Here is a 5,779-nt window from a genome sequence, read left to right on the forward strand (position 1 = left end):
AAAAACATGGGCGGGAGAAAAGAAGGGAGGCAAGACAGTATTCTGATCAAGCCTCCAAATTTTATTTTCGAGCGGTTATATTTATACACTCAAGTGGAGAGGGCAGGGGCGGGACTGATCAGGGAAGAGAGTATTTGTTACAAGCTCATTGGCGTCCACCAGATGAGGTGACTTCTACTTGGCTAGTCAGAAACAGGTGGGCTGTGCCAGCAGTTGCAGGCTTAAGGCTCCCGACAGTTTCCTAAGGATGTTTAATGATATTTCTGCCAATATACTTCTCCACTAACAGTGCATGAGAGCCTAATTTCCTACAATATGCTTAGCCATTCTAAATTCACCTTACACTTTGACCCAGACACTTCATTATTTTGGACATATCCATCCAAATTACTCCCTGCCTGAATAGATACCTATAATTATGTGGCTTTGCTTTACAGGCTCTTTAACAAAGAAGGACGATGGAGCCAGAGAGTGTCTGATATTGTCACAAAAATGGTAGAAATGATTGTCTTTGGAATCAAGGATAGATGGAAAACAAGTGACATGAGTACCTGACATACAGAGTGAAAAGGCCAAGGGATGAATGTATGGGTAAGTAAGATGAAGGTGAGCATTGATAAAAGAATAAAACACAAATGGAAAAAGCCTCTGAGGAACTGAATCCATCCTAGTGATGCACAGCCCTCTGGAAAATTTTCTTTCTTTCCATATATATCTCATTTGTCTCTGTTACTTCACCTTCAAGTTTAACACCAGAGAAACAATTCCCTCACAGACTGAGAAAGGAGAGACAGCACAGGGGAACAGCATGAAAATATGAGTCTCTTTTACAGAAGGCTGGAGTTCAAGGGATCCTAGTTCCAGATACCACACCTATCACACTGCCCACCAGTGATCCCAGGGATCAATTCAGCCCTAACACAGAGTCCCACATTATTGATTGGTTATGGACATAGGATTTGAGGCCAGAGCAATCAGAGTTTGAATCCTGGTGCTAAAATCTGTGGTCCAGCGCAAGTAACTTTGACCTTACAGTGACTCTCATTCTCCCCTCCACCCCTTCTTAAATTGAAGGCAGTAATAGCTTGCACCACATGAGATAATTGTGAGAATTTAGTGAATTATATATGGAACTACACAGAAAGCCCCTAGAGAAATGCCTGTGACCTAACAAGTACTACAAATAAGTTGCTATTACTAGCTCAGATACTTAGTACAACGTCTAATGTTTAGTAAGTGAAGAATGTGTATTAACTGCATTTATTGTTACAAGAAAGAAAAGGATTGGAATTATGGGGACAGGTTGTAGCATCAGTTATTAACTTACTTTATAAAGTGGTGATAGTAAAACAGGGCAGCCCTATTGGGAAATAATCTGACATACCATTTAAGGGAGCCAACATTAAAAGATCAGAAACTGAAACAAGCACATGAAAGGATAAAATGAGGGGCCTTAAGTTCCCATTTCCAATCTTTGGACGAAAAAAAAAAAGGATTTTTATTTGAGAAATAGTTCAGACTTAAGTGGTAGGTTACAAAAAGCAAGATCGAATGTTCCTCACACCACATGATACAATGTGAAAGAAGAAAATAACTGTCAGGATATAGAATGGTATGTTACAGTATGGTTTCTCAGAAGATGTTAACAAAATTTTAGGTTTTTATGTGCCAATATAAACATAAAGTCAAGGTAAAGGGACACAGGAAAATGAATGTTGGCCGTGTTTATAAATGGGTGGTTGGAAAGCATAGTGATTGTATTTTCACATGTATGCTTTACTTGTATAAAAGAATGTTTATTCCTGGGTTTGGGTTTTGCCAGTTGCTTGAGGGGAAACACTATTCATATTGACTCATTACGCAGAATAATGGGAAGACTTTATCATTGATAAGCTGATGTATTTTCTCGCTGATTAGTAAGCTGCATCACTTGAAACAATTCACTCATCTTCTTCTGATTCCAGGTTCCTTAAATGTAAAAACCAGGCATTAGGGCTAACCACCCCCTCAATCATGATATAGAACATATACCAAACTCCAAAAGGTTCCCATTTAATCTTTTCATTTCCCTGGCCCCACGTAATCCTTGATCTCCTCTCAGTCTCTCGATATTAGTCTCTCCTGTTCTACAATTTCGTATAAATGGAATCATGTGCTGTACTCCTTTGTGTCTAGCTTTTTTAACTCAGCATAATTTTCTTTGGTGGGGGTGCACCTATCCATGTTTTTGCCTTTTTATTGCTGAGTAATAGCCCATTGTATTGATTTGTTTACCTTTAATGTTGTTTTAATGAGGTTTCAAGAGGAAGTGAGAGCAGATCCTTGTGTTCAATCAGCCATCCTCTTGGTCAGTGTTCTCTTCTTATACAATAGATATAATGCCTTCCTTTACCACTCCTTTATCTCTCTAGGGAACTATTATCTTAAGGTATTTTTCAGCCTTTTCTATTTTTCTTGTTCTTTCAGTACAAACCACTCTGTTTGTTGAGTTTGTTCTTTCCCTCCCATGCTTGCATACCATGGGCTGACTGTCTCCTGCAGAGGAGGTTTCATTGCCAAGTTAGCCCTGGGTTCATGAGTGTTTGGCTTTAATCCATACCTTGCTCTGGCCTCACCAGTGGATTAGCTTCCTCCCTGACCCTACTACTGGAGACCCCTTACTACCACTGTGTTTTTCCATTTCCATTCTTTTTATTTTAAGAGATTCTTCTTTACTTCTTACATGGGAATTCTTATTTCATACATACAGTATAGCTATGAATTTATTATTATTGGAATATTATATGTATTTATTAGTGGAATATTGTTATTCCCAAACCACAACCATATGACTTCAAAATTAAAGACTATAAAAACTTGCACTATCATCATTTAAAATGTTCAGGCAGTTCCCAACCTACTTTACACACAAGAGACACTTGGAGAGATTGAAAAAATCATTAGCACCAGGGTACATCCTCAGCAATTAAAGCAGAATTGGGGTCAGACTCAGGCGATCATATTTTGTAAACTACAAATGAGAGCAGCATGCAAACAAGGTTAACATCCACTGTATTAATATATCAATTTTTGGTTTGTGCTTGCTAGAAGATCCAAGAAATAGCTGCCAACTCATTTTGCTGACTTTCCACTCAATGTTATTTTGGGACCTAGAGAATCCATTACCTGAGAGCAGGGACTGGAAAACTTAGGTCCATAAACAAAACCCAGCCCGCAGCCTGTTTTGGTGTGACTTGAAAGGTATGAAGTTTTTTACATATTTTCATGGTTAAAAAAATCAAAAGAAGAATCATTTCTCCACACACGAAAATCATTGGAAGTTCACATGGCCGGGTCCATAGAAACACTTTTGCTGGAATGTAGCCATGATGTGTCTATGGCAATTTTTTTCTCTACAAGCGCAGAGTTGAATAGTTCCTACACAGACCAAAATGCTTCCCAAGTCTCAGATGCTTACGATCTGACCCTTTCCGGAAAAAGTTTGCTGAGCCCTGGCTTAGAGCAAGCGTCCCTAGAACAAGTGCACAGTTACTCTGGTAGATGGCTGGTGGTCCTTTGTCCAAGCCCAGGAAGGAGATTTACTGTGATTAGTTACCTGTGACTTCACTGTAGGATCTTTCCATCAGCAGTCCATTCATTCTTGGTGTTCTGGGTCAGGAGTGGGAATTGAGTAAGGGACAATCATTTGGCATCAAGATGGCTCGAGTCAGAGAGAGGAAAATGGCTTGGATGATGGAGGCTCTGTTCATCCCTCTGGTGACCAAATCAGGGTTGTGATGGAGGCAAGGAGCAGCAGCAAGGAAAAATCGCCTGGGATCTAGATGAACAGGCCATACAACTACGCAGAAATCCAAGAAAGCACCCTGCTACAGAAGAAAGTAGGACGGGGAGAGGACAGGGGGCTGCCCGGTCTCGAACGACTGAGATGGAGGCTGTGGCAGCGGTAGCGGCAGTGGCAGATGCCTCTTGAAGGAGCTGCCTGCATGGGCAGATTTTCGTGGTGACGGACCTGCTCACTCTGAGCACCAGTGCCCGATCGGCTGTGTGAAGGGGGCACCAGGAATTTGTGGGGAGTGAGAGCTAAGGTGGGACTCGCAAGTTACAGAGGTGCCAAAGGTGTCCATTGTTCCCTGTTGAGCCCTGCCCCCTGCCAGTGCGCTGGACACAACACCACCATAGCTGTGACATCATCAAACTGGATAACAGAGTTTGCTCCGCCCAGAGGATTCCCTGAAACCCCGCCTACCCCAAAACGGGCCCCATCCAACCCACATCCAGGTGTATCTTCAGCGAGTCAGGTGCTCCTTGCTGAGACACACACTGGTAGAAGTAGCTGGCCTCGGTTTCTGGTGTGGCCTTTTGAGGCAACTATAAGCACAGAATCTGTGGATTGCTTGCTGAATCTTAACAGATGGCCCCAGAGTGGTAGAGGCTTGGGTTAAATTTGGCCTGCAACTGAACCCCACTCAGGACTATGCCACTGGACACCTACTTCACAAATCCACACCAATAAGACCGGGATACTTGGGAGCTTTGCTTAGTACATAGAAACAGACACAGAAAGGCAGCCAAGATGGGAAGACAAAGAAGAAGAAATCATATGACAGAACAGAACAGAGATTCAGATATAATGGAGTCAAGTAACCTAACAGATGCAGAGTTCAAAACACTAGTTATAAAGATGCTAAATGAACTTTTAGAAAGTGTAGAGAACTCCAACAAGGAGATAAAAATGGAAATGGAAATTATAAAAGGGAACCAGTCTGAAATGGAGAACACATTATATGAGATCAGAGGTATACTAAATGGAATAAACAATGTGAATAAAGAAAAGAATCAAAAGCCCTATCTAGAAGACAGGAAAACTAGTCAGAACACTCAATCAGAATGGCAAATAAAAAGACAAGACTATAAAAATAATTTAAGGAGAATATGGGACACTATTAAGTCTCCAAATATTTGTCTGATCGGCATAACAGAAGAAAATCAAGATGTTGAACAGTTGTTTGAAGAAATAATGAGTGAAAACTTCCCTAACTTGGTGAAGGAAATGGACATAAAACCCCAGGAAACTCAGAAAATTCCAAAAATCAGGGATCCAAAAGGGCCACACCAAGACACATGATAATTAAAATACTAAAGGTTAAAAAGAAAACAAAGAAAAAATATTAAAAGCGGCAAGAAGAAAAGAAATAATTACTTATAAGGGAACACCCACAAGACTGGAAACTGATTTCTCAAAAGAAACTATGCAGGACAGAATGGCTTGGCAAAAAAAAATATTTGAAAGGATGAAGACTCAGGATATACAATCAATAATAATTTATCCAGCAAAACTATCATTTATTGTTGAAGGACACATAAACAGTTTCCAGAAGAAGATAAGCTAAAAGAATTAATCACCACTAAGCCAGTATTACAGGAAATGTTGGAGGGACTTCTTTAAGAAGAGAAAACATGTATCAAAAACTAGAATAAAAAATAGTAACAACTAGATTCCTATCAATAAGCACCTTATGGAAAAGAAATATGTGCTTCAACCAAAAGACAGAGTGGCTGAAAGAATAAGAAAACACGACCCCAAAATATGAAAAGGAAGTAGATGGAAAAAGATATAGCTTTGATGGACCTAGAAGGTATTAAAGTCAGACAGATAAGATGAACACTATATGATTTCACTTACATGAGAAATTTAAAGAATCAAAAACAAACTAATCAAAAAAAATAGATCGAGATGACAGACATTGAGTTTTATTTGGTCATCCTATGTTCTCATACT

General features: G+C 39.9%; 1 long non-coding RNA gene across 1 annotated transcript in view; it reads left to right on the forward strand.

Annotated features, from left to right (window-relative positions):
- LOC112471821 overlaps positions 1 to 585 on the forward strand; it is a 10,551-nt gene extending 9,966 nt beyond the window's left edge. The window contains exon 3 of the long non-coding RNA XR_003043422.1: positions 438 to 585. This is a non-coding gene — a long non-coding RNA (uncharacterized LOC112471821). The remainder of the gene's footprint in view (positions 1 to 437) is intronic.
- The last annotated feature ends 5,194 nt before the right edge of the window (positions 586 to 5,779 follow it).

Source organism: Pteropus alecto, unplaced genomic scaffold, assembly GCF_000325575.1.
Source record: "Pteropus alecto unplaced genomic scaffold, ASM32557v1 scaffold1119, whole genome shotgun sequence".
Classification (NCBI taxonomy): Eukaryota; Metazoa; Chordata; class Mammalia; order Chiroptera; family Pteropodidae; genus Pteropus; species Pteropus alecto.